Raw genomic sequence first — 15,980 nt, forward strand, 5'->3', positions numbered from 1 at the left:
GTGCCGTATCTCAGCTTGTGAGTGTGATTATGTTAATATGGTTTAAGCTGGATGGATTTTCTCCTACAAATGATTCACACGACCCATTTTTATAACAGTAGTACTCTACTGAGCATAAATAACCACATTTTCTTTGGGTTTCATCTGTTGATGGACATATAGGCCACATCCATGTTTTAGCCATTATTATTTGTGTTGCAGTAAGCATGTGTGTGTATATTTTATGGTTACACAATGTCTTTAACTCTTTGGGGAAGATATCTAACGTGAAAATAGCTGGCTCAGATGGAATGAGTATTGTTAGTGTTTTCTGAGACAGTGCCATACTGATTTGCATTGTGCCTATACTAGTTTGAATCTCCATCAGCAATGTAGAAGGGTTTCATTTTTCTCCACTAATATGACAGCCACTGGAATCTCAGTGTTCTTTCAATGTCCATTTCTCTATTGGCCAGAGAAGTGAGTTTGAACCATATGTACTTATTTTGCAAAAGTTGCATATTTTGTGACTGGATCTTTTACTGAGTGAGATTCTAATTTTATGTTAGTTCTTTAAATATTTTAGATACTTGTCTGTCCAAATTCTCTTCCACACTCCATAGATTTTTTTCTTTCCTGTTAGTTGTTTCCTGTGCAGAAAATTTTCAATTTGATATAATTGCATTTGTTGATTGCTGGTGTTATTTCTTGTGCAGTCATAATTTTGTTTGGAATGTGCTTGCCTATGCATTATGTCTCCAAGAGTTTCACCTGTTTTAACTTTCTAGTCGATAGTTTATATTTTAACATTTAGCTCTTAGCTTCATTTTGGCTCCTCTGTTAGTGCATGGAGAGAGATATATTTCTGAATTCAGTTTTCTGTATGTATACAGCCAATTTTTCTAGCATCATATGTTGAAAGTGCTGTATTACACCCAGTGTGTGTTTTTGATCCTGTTTATAGCCAGTTTTCCTAGCATTGTTGTTAAAGAGGCTATGCAAACTCTAGTGTATGGACTTTTATGACTTTTGTCAAAGATCTGATGGCTAAGTATGCCTGGGATTGTTTCATAGCCTCTGTTGCCCTGCACTGACTCACATGCTGGTTTTGTGCCAGCACCATGTCTTTTTCTTCATCCTGGTATCTATATAGTGTAGCTTGGAATCCAGGATCCAATGCCTCTGGCTTTGCTCTTGACATACATGGGTTTTTGCTATTCTTGATGTCTTCTGGTTCCATATGAATTTTCAAATTGTTTTCTTTAGTTCTTTGAGGACCACAGTTTGCATTTTTTTGGTACTACATTAAATCTGTATATCAGTCTTGAAAGTCTATCTGTTTTGACAATATTGGTCCTTCTATCAAAGTACAGGGAATATCTTTGCATTCTCTGATGTCATCGTCAACATTTTTCAGAGTACTATATTATTGTAGAGGTCTTTTACTTTCTGGGTTGCTTAATTCCTAAATATTTAATTTTTCTCTCTTTTTTCCTTTCTTTGTTTTATTTTGTTTTGATACAGGGTCTTGCTATGCAGTGAGTTAAGGCTGAATGTGAATTCAGTTTGTAGCCCAGCCTGGCATCAAAATCATGGCAATCCTCATGTCTCAGGCTCCTGAGTGCTAAGATTACATCATATGCAGCTAATGTATGACTTTTGGATGATTTGTCACACTTTGTTTGCAAGTATCTTGTAGATGATTTTTGTGTCTGTGTTGATTAAGGGGATATGCTTGGAGCTCTCTTTTTTAATTGGGTTGCTGTCTGGTTTGGGAATCAGGGTTATGCTAGCCTCTAGTAATCTTTTTAATAGTACTCCTTTTTTCAGTTTCTTTAAAGATTTTGCAGAATATTGACATTAGATTTTCTTTACATTTTTGTAGAATTCAGTAGTGAATCCATCAAGTATTGGGCTTTTCTTAATTTGTAGGTTTTCTTTTACTGCCTGTTGTGATTGATACATTGTATCAACTTGAGAAGTTTAAAAGTTTTACTGAGAGACTCAGCTAGGAGCAGGGTTCTTACTTTGTAAATATCCTCATCCTGTGCAAGGCAAGGGCAGAACGATTTTGTGAGTGCTGCATCTGCCCTCGGGGTTGGGAGAGTAGCCTGAATACAATATAAGGCAAGAAAAGAGACTTGCTTTTCACTTTGGCTGCTGTCTTGAAGGTTGCCTCAATGCCATGCCACCCTGCCTTGCAACAGCTGGTTATGGATTGAAACCTCCAAAGACTGTAAACTAAATAAATCATTTCTTCATTTTTGGTGTTGGATATTTTGTCCCAGCAATGAGAGAAAAATAATCAAGTTACTTCTTTGATTTTATTGTTTGTTACTGAATTATTCAGGGTTTTTGTATCTTCTAGGTTCAATTTTTGTGATTTGTATGTATCTAGGAATTATCCACGTCTTTGAGTGCTCCAATTTATTGGAGTATATGTTTTAAAGTTGCTAATAAACTTTTTCAGTAGTGTGCATTGTAATTCTTGTTTGTTTGTTATTGGGTACCGGTGGTGGAACTCCTGACCTTGTGCTTACCAGGCACTTGCACCACTGAGCTGAATCCCCAGACCTCTATTGTAATTTTACCTTTTCCATTTCTATTTGCACTGACTTACTGGGGTTTTTTTGTTTTTTTGTTTGTTTGTTTGTTTGTTTGGTTGGTTGGTTTTTTTTTTTTAATGATTGACTAAGGGACTGGGGATTTAGCTCAGTGGTATAAGTGTCTGCCTTGTGTGGCATCATGAGTTTGATACCCAGTACCAAAAAAAAAAAGAAAGAAAGATTGGCTAAGGGCTTGAGTATTTTGATAGGCACTTGGGTTGTTTGCAAGATTTAACTATTAAAATTTATGCTGCTTTAAACATGAATGTGGATAGCATTGTTGTCATATCATGCCTTTAAGTCTTGGAAGATACTTAGATGGGGAATAGCTGGGATAAATGGAACCTCCAGTTCTAAGATTTTGAGGAATCTTCATACTGATTCCGTATTGGTTGTACCAGGTCCATCACTGGAGAAGAGTTCTTTCCCCTCTTCACTGTAGCCTCACCAGCGCTTGTTATTGGTTGATTTCTTAATGTCAGATCAAATCTCAGTGTTGTCCTAATTTGTACTTCTTATATGGCCTAGAATGTTGAACATCTTTAAAAATATATTTATTTGCTGTTTATATCTGAGAAGTATCTGTGCATTTCATATACTCATTTTTTGATTGGATCTTGAAATTTAGAGAATCCATTTTTTTGAAGTTCTTTGTATGTTCCAAATAGTCATTTTGTCTGAAAAGTAACTGGTAGAAATTTTTTTCTCATTCTTACAGTTGTCTCTTCACTCTGTTGATGATTTTGATGATTTTTTTTTTGAGACAGGATCTTACTATGCACTTGAGATTGGCCTTGAGCTCACTTTGTAGCCAAGGCTTTTCTTGAACTTGCAATGACCTGCCTGCCTCAGCCTCCCACCTGCTGAGATTACAGGAGTGTGGCAGCATGCCTGGTTTCTGCTGATTCTTTTGTGATGTAAAGGCTTTTTAATGTAATGTGATATGAGTTGTTGATTGTTTGTAATATTTCTCATGCAATTGAGGTTTTGTTCATAGAGCCTTTGTCCACACCTATGTTTTCAAAAGTTTTACTATTCTGTCTTCCAGTAGATTGTTTCTGTTTTACTGTTTAGATTTTGATATATTTTGATTTTAGTTTGGTGTGTGTTGAGAGATATGGTTCTAGGTTTAATCTCCTGTGTATGGAACACTAGTTTTTCCAGCACTATTTAGCAAAGGGACTATCTTCCAGGGAAAGTATTTACCTCTTGTCAAAAGTAGGTTACTGAGTATGTTTGGAGTTTTTTGCATATGTTCTATTCTGTTCCATTGATCCTTGGATTTGTTTTGTTCTTTTTTTCCAGTTCCATGATGTTTTTATCATGATAGTTTTGCAGTATAATTTCCTGTTGGTGGTTGTGATGCCTCCTGCCTTGTATCTGTTTTCCATAATTTGCTCTGCTATTCTAGGTCTCTATGGGTTCCTAATGAATTTTAGGATTGTTTTCCGTAGTACTTAAATTACACTACTGGTAGTTTGATTGGGATTGCATTAAATCTTTGTAAATAGTTTAGGAAATATGGTCCTTTGTACAATATTGATATTGCCTCAGGGATTTCCTCAATTAGATCAATTCCAAAGTATTAGGTTTTTTGGTGCAGTTGAGAAACAAAGACAGAGATAAAAGAAAACCTTTTTTGCTGGCACAGGTGGGCTGCTGGAGTTTGCAAGGAATCTCAAAAGAAACAAAGCTGAGGAGTCACTTTTATGGGATTGGGACAAGAGTGGAGACTATGTGGTTGGATAGGTCATCGAGCTGGCAGAGGACTGCGGGACATCTTGGCAAAAGGGATGGAATACCTGAGGGGACCGTGTTGGGAGGGGGATTGGAGGACCTGTCGTGCGCATGAAAGGGAGGCAGAAGGTGTATTGTTTTGGGACCAGAAGACTTGAGGAGGAGTTAGTATGGTGAGAGGCACTGTTGTTTTAGGGGTCAGCACCATGTTGGACAGGCATTGTACTGAGCCTGACAGAGTCTTGCACAAGTGGAACCCATCATAAAGCATTTCATTTGTTGTGATGCTGTCATGCAAGGTGTTTCCCCCTAATTTTCCTCTTATCAGTGTTATTCGTATACAAGCATACCATTAATTTTTGAGTTTTGACTTTGTACCCAGATACAGTTTTGAATTTGTTAAATCTAGAAGTCTTTTGGTGGAGGTTGGGAGCCTTCTATGTAAAGAATCATGTCATCCATGAATGATGACGTTTAACTTCCTTTCTTATCCTTATTCCTGTTGTTTCTTTGACTTGTCTAGTTGATCTTGCTAATGTTTACAGAACTATATTGAATAGGTGTTGTGATAACGGGCATCCTTGTCTTTCCTGATTTTGGAGTGAAAGCTTGCAGTGTTTGAACATCTAGTATGGTGTGGACTATTGGTTTGTCACAGAAGGCTTCTTCCATTAGATTTGAATTGACTTTTTTTTTGTACTGGGAATTGAACTCATGACCTCATGTTTGCCAGACAGGTGCTGTGCTTCTGAGCTATATCTCAACCAATAGACTTTCTATTTCAGTTTTCTTTAAGGTTTTGTCATAAATGGGTGTTAGGCTTTGCCAAATGGTTTTTCTGCATCAAGATGTTGATGTGGTTTTTGCCTCTGGTTCTGTTAATGTGACTTGAATATTGCATCATCCCTGTATCCTGGGATGAATTCTACTTGCACACAGTGTATAATCTGGTTGATGAATTGATGCATTCTGTTTGCCAGTATCTTATTGAGGATTTTTGTATCTATGTTCATTAAGGAGATTTGCTTGTAGTTGTCAGATTTGGTTGGATCCTTTTCTGATTTGGGTATCAGGGTAACTTTTGCTTCCGGGAATACTTCCCTTTCAGTTTCATTAAAAAGCGTGTGGGGTAGTAGCATTAGATTTGCTCTAAATTTCTTGTAGTATTCAGCAGTGAATCCATCAAGACCTGGATTTTTTTGTTGGTAGTTTTTGTTACTATTATTATTAATAGTATTAAATTTCATTGGGTGAAATTGGGCTATTTAGAATTTGTATATTTTCTTAATTCAGCTTGGATAATTGTGTATGTATGAATCTGTCCATGTCTTTTCTGCATTTTGCATCTCATTAACAATTCTCAATGTAGGCACTGATGATCTTTTAGATTTTTGCAAGATCTGTTGTGATTTTTCGCTTTTCATTCCTAATTGTATGGATTTGACTCTTCTGTTTCCTTTTCTGTTTTTTTTTTTTATGAAGTTGGCTAAAGGTTTGTCTATTATATTTAATTTTTCAAGAACTGACTCTTCAAGGCATTGATTCTTTCTGTCATTTTCTTAATCTCAATTGTATTGCCTTCTGCTCTGGTCTTTAGGGATCATTTAAATTCTCTTGCATTTTTTAAGCATATTCTGGGAGGTAGCAGGTGGTCTATTTTAGAGAAAGTCCCACGTGTTGTTAAGAGGAACGTGTGTTCTATGGTTGAATGAACACTGAGTAGGTATCTACTAACCCCATTTGTTCAAAGGTGTGGTTCATCCCTTGTATTTCTTTCATGAGTTTTCTGATCTCACCCACTCACTGTGGGATTCTGACATGGGGAGCCCTGAGATGAAGTCACCCCATAACTACTCCTCATCCCAAGTTCAGGTGGGCCTTCCCTAAATGGCATCTGGCCTAGCAATCTCTTGGGACATGGTGGGCTGTTGGCCTGAGGTCACTCCAAGGCCAGCTGCTTTAGCATGTATCCCTGTTCCCTGATGTGTATCTCCTTGGAGGGCTCTGGAGTCATCTACCCTCAGCCCTCACCACCTTGGTAGATTTGATCCAGCTCTCATGTTGTAAGGCAGAGGCTGGGTAGAAAATGCAGTTAGCTACCTACTTTTTCTGCTTTGTAATCTGTTACTTCACTTCCACTGTGGATCCAGTTTTCCCTTCAGATACTTCCTGGGTCATGGGTATTCACCTCATCTTTTATTTATTTATTTATTGGTACCAATTATTAAACTCACAACCTGGTGCTTGCCAGGTATTGTAATCAGGGGTTGTGAGGAAAACAATTAGAATCAGGACATGGAATTTATAATATTTTATGATGGTACAGTTAACACAAGAAAGTGCAGGAAATCTATCCACAACACTAAAGACCCAGAATATTTAACCAAGGGCCTGAATCCCACAGCAGTGTTCTACATGAGTGCAGATGAAAACCTAGAGCCCATGACAGAGTCTCTTATGAGTCCATCTGGAGGGCTAGAGCCCATGCAAAGGACTCATGTCAGTCTGTTTTATGGATCCACACTGGGAAGGCCCAAAGGTGAGCAATGGAAGCTAGAAAATCCAGCAGGGTGAAAGAGCTGTGCTGGTAGGTTGATGGTTCTATGCCGGAGCCAAGAAGTCATGCTCAACATAAAAACCAGGTCTCCTAAAAAGCACCACAGCCATCCTCAGTGACACTGAGGTTCTGAACATCAACAGTAAGCACATTTGAGTGCATGCCAGGAAGCCAGCCTGATGAGTTTGCCCTGAAGATTAAAGAGCACACATTTTCCCCTGTGGAGCCAGGAAGCAGTGCTTGATGTAAGGACCACAGCTCCCCCAAAGTGCACCACAGTCACTCTCACCAGCAAGGTCCCAAGCTCCTCCAGTGGCAATGTTTGAACTCACACTCGAGACGCGAGTCATGACAAGTTCCTTCAGGAGAACCAACAGCTCAAACAGCAGCACATAGGAGAACCCACAGTGCCTCAACACCTCTCTTCTTCACATCTCTATGCTGGCAACTTTCCTCAGGTGGAACCTCTGTGCTCAGCATCATGGTGATTTAATTCCACTGGTGTTAAGTTGACCTCTGAGTTTTTTTAATCTATAACACCAGACAAGTGCTTATGCCACTGAACTAAATCCCCAGCTCTTGCCTCATCTTTTGTTCCCCAAATTGTTACTTTCCAGTGTCTGGGTTTGAAATCTTAGAGAGGTTGATTTGATGCTGCTGTGCATCACTCTGCCATCTGCCCGAAAGTCCCACAGAAATACATTATTTGATGAAACAAAGATTAACCAGATTTAGCTATACAGTGAAAACCAATTCATAGTCACATCTGTGCCTCCTTGGCAATAGCAAAAATTCAGCAACAATTATAGAGTTAAACAATCAGAAGGCTGAGACAGGATGATCACTGGCTTCATAGTGAGTTGAAGTCCAGGCTGACTTGCATAGGAAGACATCGTCTCAAAACGTGTGCACACACACACACACACACACGTCAGTAACAGTCTGGATATGGAAGTGTCATAAAAATCAGTTGGCACTACCACTGTACATCTTTAACTATATGGAAAAAATACATAATTTCAATACAGGCAGATGATCCAAATAGTGATATATAATAAATATGTACTAAAGACAACATCTATGCCACCATTAGCAATAGAAAAGAATTCAGCATTAACAGCATTGTTAACTAAATATCTAAAGAGTAGTAAATATTGGGGCTGGGGATTTAGCTCAGCCACATAAGCGCCTGCCTTGTAAGCAGGCAGTCGTGAGTTCGATCCATGGTACCAATAAAAACGAAAAAGACAAAAAAAAAAAAAAAAAAAAGAGTAGTAAATATTAACAATAGTACAGATAGAAGCAGTGGGGAGCAGCAAAGTGAAATTTGAAAAATAGTGGAAAGGAACATGAGGGAGAAAGGCAAATGAGAAAAAAAGGATCCTAATAAGAAGTCAAAGAAAAATAGTAAAATTAGATAAAAGTAACAGAAAGCAGTGAACAGAGAAATAACTTGAAAAATCTTAATAAAAAAACTAAAAAGAGCAAACCTAAAACTTTCAAAAAAGGAATGATGTTCCCTGTCAGGGAATTCCTGACAGGAGAAAGGCTTGTGATGCTGAAGTGAACATGCACAGCATGTGTCCGATGACTGCTTCGTTTTCACTGCCTGTAGCTCTGAGTGTGAGCATTTCTGTGAGTGAACGCTGAGCCCCACTTGCCTTTCCTCATAGATCCCTGGCGTCCACCCTAAGCCTGTGTGCACTGCAGCCTCTTTCAGTTTCTGTATTGATTCCCTGAGTCACAGATTCCCTTGCCTAGCCGTAAGCTTCCCAAGCTTGTGATGTGCTCTCCACCCAACCCCACAGGCCTTTCTGTGAGTGCCCTGGTCTTAGACAGTCATCCAAGCTGAGATGACTTCTTGGTCACATAGGGACAGAAAGAAAGCAAACAGCACTGCTCTGCTGGATTTGGGCAGCAGGGTGGGGGTTCAAGGAGACCCCCAGGCTTCATGCCAACATTTAGACCAAATGCCCTCCAGAAGCCACAGTGGACTGACTTGGCTTCTCAGCAGATAGGACAGGGTATCTGTGTCATTCTGGGCCTGAGCCCAGAGCTAGGGACCAAGGATGTGTCCATTGCTCACAGCCGTCTCCCACCCAGTCACTGTGAAATATAGGTGTTGGGTACCTCAGTCTTAGACAGGGAACCTCCCTAAAATGGCTGCAGGGAGAACCCTTCAGTCAGGCGTCCAGTGCACTGGTTACTTTTCCCTCCAGTCTGCCATGTGAGAGGAGTCACTTACATAGTTCAGCCGTCACTTTTGCTGATCCCAGTAGCTGTGGGCTTTGCTCACTGGGGCTTCGACCCTCTCTGGGCTTATATGTGTCAGGTCTTATAGCCCCTCATTTTTTTGGTGCTTCTGGTGGTGTTTTTGCAAGTGAGATTACTTGTCAGTCAGTCCACTTAATAAAAGTGTGATTAAACAGGAGTGAATTCTGAGATCATAAAGCAGCACAAGAATGGGTGAAAGTTACATACTGATGCCCAATGACCGTAAGAGATTTTCCCCTCAAGGTTACTCAGACTTATTCTTTTCCCCCCCACAGGATCTTGCCTTGTAGCACAAGCTGACCTGGAGCCTGTGATCCTCCTGCCTCTGCCTCCGAAATGCTGGGATTGCATGCAGTGTGTGCACTGCTGTGCCTCAGTTGAGTTGGAGATTTGATCAACAGTTGGAAACAGGCCAAGAGGCAGGGAGGAGCTGTTTCAGCATGCATTGGATTTTATCTAGAGAAAAAATGGGATCTGGAAATTGTAGATAAAAACTCTTGTGATGCAGAAGTGAACATGCACAGCCATTGAAATCTGTCAGGTGGCCTCAGGTTCCAGGGAATGACCTGGCTGCACACAGGATCCTGGCCTCAGGTGCTCGCTGAGGAGTCTGCTGTGTGTGTGTGGCGGCAGGGGGGGGGGGGGGTGTTGAGGCTGGCCAGCCCTTTCTCTGGCATTTTTATTAATTGAAATGTCTATTACTAAAGTGTAAAAGTACTTTTAATTGAATTGTACTGCTGAAACTATGAGTGGCTTTCAAAGAAGAGAGGAAGAGGGAGTCAAGGCAGGAGCACTGAGCTCCCCAGGTCATAGGAAGCCATTGTCACCTCATGTCTAGATACACAGAATGAATGAAGCTTAGGAGAGTAGGAAACTGGGGCCTGTGGCCACCCCTGTGGCATTGGGAGATGATGGGAACACAGCCTTGGGGTCCTGTGTCAGGGGCTGGGGCCTGAGTCTCACCTTGTGCTGCGTCTCAACCAAGCCCTTTCTGTTTCCTGGCTGATGCTGGGCTGGGCCAGGGCCCTTGTGAGATTGGCAGAATGTGTACTAAGCTTTTGCAGGCTCTTAAATTTAAGTCTCACCTAAGTAATCATTGAGTAAAAAGTGGCCTCAGAGCTGGAAGCGAGCTTCTAGGTAAACTATAGAGTCCATGGACTTCTCTGCTGATGCTGCCCCAGCCCTGCCTATACAGGTTCCTAGCTGCAAGTCTGGGGCTTAGTGGTCAGAACCCTTCCTGCCTGGAGCCTTGGCAGACATCACTGGCAGTTCCTGCTATGGCAGATGGTGTTTGCATTCACTGAGCTCATTAGGTTCTGTGTGCAGCCTGTGTTTTTCCTTCCCCTTCTCCTCCACTTCAGGCTTTGCCCTCATTCTCTTGGACCACTTTTGTATTGCCAGAGATCCATCCCTTTGTCCCAGTTGTTGAATGGGCTGTCTTTTCTCCAGCCCATGCTTTTGGCTCCTTTGTCTAAGATCACATAACTGAATGGGTGTGATAGTGCATGTCTCTAATGAGAATACTCAGGAGACTGAAGCAGGAAGATTGCTTGAGTTCAAGGCCAGCCTGTACTATACAGGAAGTTAAAGACCAGTCTGAACTGCTTAGAGAGACACTCTCTCCACCAAATGAAAAACAAAATAAAACAAATAAATGAATGTGTCTGGGAAAGATTCTGTATCCTGTATTCTGATCCATTTATGCATACATCTGTTTTTCTTCCAGTAATGTGCTATTTTTATCACTTTTGTTTTGTAGTATAACTGAGATTAGGTATTAACTGTGCTTCTCCTGCTTTGCTCTTGTTGCCTAAAATTTCATTTGCTATTCTGTGTCTCTTCTGTCTTTATACACATTTTAGGATCATTTTCTCAAGTTCTATAAAGTACGCTGTTGAAAGCTCAGCATGTTGGCACATGTTTGTAATCCCAGCACTTGGGAGGCTGAGGCAGGATTATTATTGCTAGTTCAAGACCAGTCTGAGCTATGAAGTGAGCTCAAGGCCAGCCTGAACTGCATAGTGAGACCCTGTCTCAAACAATAAATAATGTGTGCTGTTGGTGTTTTAGTTGGGACTGCATTGAATCTGTGTAGCTGTTTTGTGAGGAAAATGGCTAGGATTTTCGTTTTTTTATTTTGCTTTTGGGGTTTTTTTGTTGTTGTTGTTTTTGTTTTTGTTTTTGTTTTTTTGTTTTTTTTTTTTTTTTGGTACTGGGGATTGAACTCACAACCTTGCAATTACCAGGCAAGTGCTTGAGCTGCTGAACTAAATCCTTGGCCCTTGGCCAGTTTTGATAATGCTGCATCTGCCTATTCAGGAAAAAAGGATATCTTTCCATTTCCTGATGTCTTCAATCTCTTTTCAGAGTGCTATAGTTTTTAGAGGTCTTTTCATTTTCCTTGGTCCAGTTGATCCATAGGTATTTCATTCTTCTGGAAGCTAATGAATGATATTGTTTTCATAATTTCCTTCTTACCCAGTTTGTTACTGCTGTGTACAAATGGGTAAAGATTTTTGTGTGTCACTCTTGTATCTTGCTGTGTTGCTGAAGTTGGTTACAAATTCTAAGAGATGTTGGGTGGTGGTATGGTTGATACATTGTGTCAATGTAAGCTTAAAAGCTTAAGAAACTTAACAAGGAGTCAGGACCCTATAAATACCCTTGTTCTGTGCAACAGGAGGAAGCAGAGATTTCGTGTGTGGTGTATCTGCGGAGGGGGCAGAAGGGGGGTAGGAGTGGCCTGCATATAGTATAAGGGAGGAAAAGAGGCCTGCTCTTCTCTTTTGCTCTGGCTGCTTTTGCCAATTGCTGCCTTCATCTTTTGCCTTGGTGCTGTGCCACCCTGCCTTGGAGCCAGCTGATTATGGACTGAAATCATTTGGTCTTCTAATGTATGAGAGACAAAAAGAAAAAACAGAAGGAAAGAGAGGAGGCCATTAGTGTGGGCACAGGAGGGCTGCCAAAGACGCAAGCACCCTCTGGAAGTTTTTAAGAAAAAAACTGCGGGCTTTATTCAGAATTTGACGGGTAGAATTTAAGGAACAGGTGGAGTAATGTATTATTGATAGCTGATTGGAGGAGGGTTGGCATGCATGAAAAGTAGGAGGTTTCATTTTTAGGTCTAAAAACTATATCACTCTGAAACACAGGGTGGCACCGTCCAGCACCATGTTAGCCCACACATGAGAAAAGCCTTTCAGAAACCTCCAGAAACAGCTAAATAAACCTTTCCTTCGTTCATTTTGGGTGTTAGATATTTTCTCCCAGCTATGACAAAAAGGTAACCAATACAGGTGGATTTTCTTGGATCTTCTATTTAGAGTGTCAGGTAGTAGCCAGGTCAGGAGAAAAAAGGAAATTGTACTGACCCTAGCAGACCTCAGAAAAGTAATCTGCAAAGTCTGAGGTATTGACTACAGAGAGTTAGTTTTATTTGTAGGGTGGCAATCAGAAGTTACAAAATCAAATAGGCTTTTGCTGAAAGTTATGGTATAGGGGGTATCTTCAGTTGAGCATTCATGTATGTAGCAAAATTTTTGTAGCACATTCACAGAACTTTTAATTTGATGATAACTCATGGTTTAGTTGAGGTCAGTGGCAGAGAACAGAGTAGCTGGAGCTGTATTGCACAGAATGTTTCCAGTGAGGTCTGGATTTCTTTTCAGTTTTACAGTGAAAGCTTTCAGTTTTTGACCCTCCAGTGTGGTGCTTTCTGTTGGTCTGTCATAAAAGTTACTTTTATCATATTGAACTAAGGGCCTTATATACCTGTTTTCTTCAGAGTGTTTATCATGAAGGGATATTGCACATTGTTGAAAGTCCTTCCTGCGTGTGTTGACATGATTATGGTTTTTGACTGTGCTCTGCTTTATGTGATGCATTACTGGTGGGGTCCTGCAAGCAAAAGGAAAATAAAGGGACACACACACTAAGGGCCAGCAAAATGGCTGCTGCCCTGCCAGCCTAAGCAAGTAGCTTTTATTGGGATAAAGAACAAAGAAACTGAAATTGCTCATGCTTAGATTATTCAACTTGTTTACTTCTTGACTTTACTGGATCTCATGTTTTTACCTTGGGGTGAGGATGATGTTTCAAGGCCTGAACTTTTTCCTGAACTTATACTGTCAACCGGATGTGTCCAGGACAAAATGGAGCCAATGTGGCCTCTCTACATCTCTCCCTTCTTTTTTTAGTTTAGACTTTGTTACCATTTTAGAAGCTGGCATGTTAGCCGATTGATACCTGGTAAACATCCTGTAAGGAAATTCCATAATCGTGGGGCTGGGGATTTAGCTCAGCGGCATAAGCACCTGCCTTGCAAGCAGGCAGTCGTGAGTTTGATCCCCGGTACCGATAAAAAGGAAAAAGACAAAAAAAAAAAAAAAAAAGGAAATTCCATAATCGAGCATTGGGTCCTTGGGACACATGTATCTGTCTGGTAAATCATGAAGTTTCCCATTTATGGATTTATTTTCATCAGACAAATTAAAACAGCACATTTAAGCAATTTCATTACATCCATGATGATGCAATAATCAACTACAGTACGATTATCTAAAATCACTTGTCACTGCTCACTTTGTTCTTTGTTTAGTAATGCCAAAGCTGTAGACGTATATTTGATTTGTTTTGCCATGAGACAAACTAGTGCATTAACATTGCAATTGGCCCTGGCTGCCAGGGCACGCACACCAACCAGAGAAATACCTAAGGCATAAATTCCTGCTTTGGTTAACAGGCTAATAGTAAAGTCCCCATATAGGTCAATGAGACTGGTTGTAGACGGTTTGGTGTGAGACAGTGTAAATTCTGGAGAAGGCAACAATACAGTAAGGTGACTAAGGCAACAGTTTGTGTTCTGAGATAAGTTAGCACGGATGTAATTGAAGGTCTACTCTTCACCTGAGAAAACCGTCCAGCAGGGAGAGGACCGTGTCCATGTCCACACAATACTGGCTCATAACTAGAACAATTCCAAGTATTATGTGAAGGCAAATACATTGAGCAGTACAATTTTCAGTAGGAGCACATGAGGCATTTGAAGTTGCTATGTATGGATTGAACATTTTAACAGCATTATCAGGTTTTTTAAGGGTGGGAGTGCTCCAGTTTGGATAGTCAGCATATGTGACAATTTTGTTTGGCATAGTGGAGAAAATGGTATAATTACTTAGAGAGAGGCAGTGTCCTTGCATCCTGGAATCAGACAAGACCCAAGAATGTATTTTATTTCTTCCTTTTGAGCAAGACAGAAATGAAAGACATTAGCTGTTTTTGCCATTTGAACCCAAATACTGTATTCCAATCTTTCTTGGAGGTTGGGAGACTCCAAAGTCCCCATGGTGGATTGTAAAAGTCATAGCAATAAAATACAACGTGCATTGAAGAGTTCATTCTCAATTTGGTAAATACCACTACATGAAGCTTTTCAGCAGTGCGTTCCTCTTCAGATGCATGGAGCAAGTCTTAGGCAGACTGGATCAGCACCTTTGTATCACACCCAAGGTCACTGGCTGAGCAGTTGTCATCCTGGGTCACTCACTTCCAAGGCAGCTGGGTTTGATTTAGGGAGAGCCGAAACTGTGGAGTTGGGTTGTGCACCCATGATGCCAACTTATTCCATGCAGGGCAAACGCAATGAGCAGGAATCCACACACGGTCTGTTCAGGGTAACACAGAAGCATCCCCTCCTCCCCAGGTCAGCAGGGGTGCCAGCCCCGCCAGCCTGGGTTTGCGGATGTTTTGAAGGAAATGGAACCAACATCACCAAAGAGACCTGAAGAGAAACAATACAGGACAGCAGAAAGAAGTCAGCCTTGGTAAGTGGTAAAACAGTATCAGTGAGATCAATTCCAAGGAGTGCAAGTGCACCAGTACGTCCTCAAGAGATAAGAGAAGAAATAGCATTGATAATGGGCAATAAAGTACTACCAGGTGAGTGGGGTAAATGTAAACATTCAGCAATAAATACCTTGCTGCTCTGGATGGCAACAAGAGCCCCTCTGGGCATGTAAAAGGAGTCAGGAGAAAGGGCAGTCCTTCGGGACCGACCCACCATAACTGAGGTGAGTGTGTGAGCAGTGCTCTGAAGGGAAAGTCAGATCACATCAGCAGGATCTGGGTGACCCCGTAAAGCACCGAACAGAGCAGCTAACTGCTGAGTGGTCAAAGGAAAATAGGGTCCTACCCAGTTAGGGTGGAAACAGCTGAGGGGCACACCGGGAGCACCTGGAAGGCAGCCATGCGGTGTTCATCTGCTCGCCAGCCAAAGGTGGCAGCAGCACCCAGCAGAGATACCAGGTGTGCGGGACAGAGGTGGGGGCTCGAGGCGCTGCATGCAGCAGTTCGGCCATCTTTTCCCAATCCTCCATAATGAGCTTTCCTTCCTCAGGATGTCCCGGACAATAACCATGAATTTCTCACAAAGGTTGTACTAAATTACGCTCAGGGAGCCCATGGCCTGCCTTGTTAAGGAGAAAAAGCAGCTCTGCCCTGTGTTTCTGCTGCGTTTTGGACAGGGAATTCCCCATGACTCGGCAGGGATTTTCCAGAGAAAATGAAGTCGATGGGTCGGGTGCTGTGTCCCACCCCAGGAACACAGCAAGGGCAGGTCACCCTCCACAGCAGACGTCTCCACTGTCCATGCGCCAGATGTTGGGGTTCTTCAAGCAAAGGAAAAATAAAGGTTTACACACACTAAGGGTCAGCAAAATGGCTGCTGCGGGGCCAGCCCAAGCAAATAGCTTTCATTGAGCTAAATAACGAAGAAACTCAAATTGCGCATGCTTAGGTTATATAACTTGTTTGCTTCTTGATCTTAGAGG

General features: G+C 41.3%; 1 protein-coding gene across 4 annotated transcripts in view; it reads left to right on the forward strand.

Moving 5' to 3' along the window:
* The window catches only part of LOC106027917 (endogenous retrovirus group K member 7 Gag polyprotein-like), a 33,762-nt gene that overhangs the window by 12,843 nt on the left and 4,939 nt on the right, over nucleotides 1-15,980 (forward strand). For 2 of the 4 annotated variants that reach the window (XM_063226827.1, XM_063226823.1), the window contains exon 3: nucleotides 14,855-14,975. The gene's annotated coding sequence lies outside the window, so the exon portion shown is untranslated. The other 2 variants (XR_010039903.1, XR_010039901.1) reach the window with 2 other exon arrangements.

Source organism: Cavia porcellus, unplaced genomic scaffold (assembly GCF_034190915.1).
Source record: "Cavia porcellus strain 051 isolate PalLab524CR breed Dunkin Hartley unplaced genomic scaffold, mCavPor4.1 scaffold_1, whole genome shotgun sequence".
In the NCBI taxonomy this organism is placed as follows: Eukaryota; Metazoa; Chordata; class Mammalia; order Rodentia; family Caviidae; genus Cavia; species Cavia porcellus.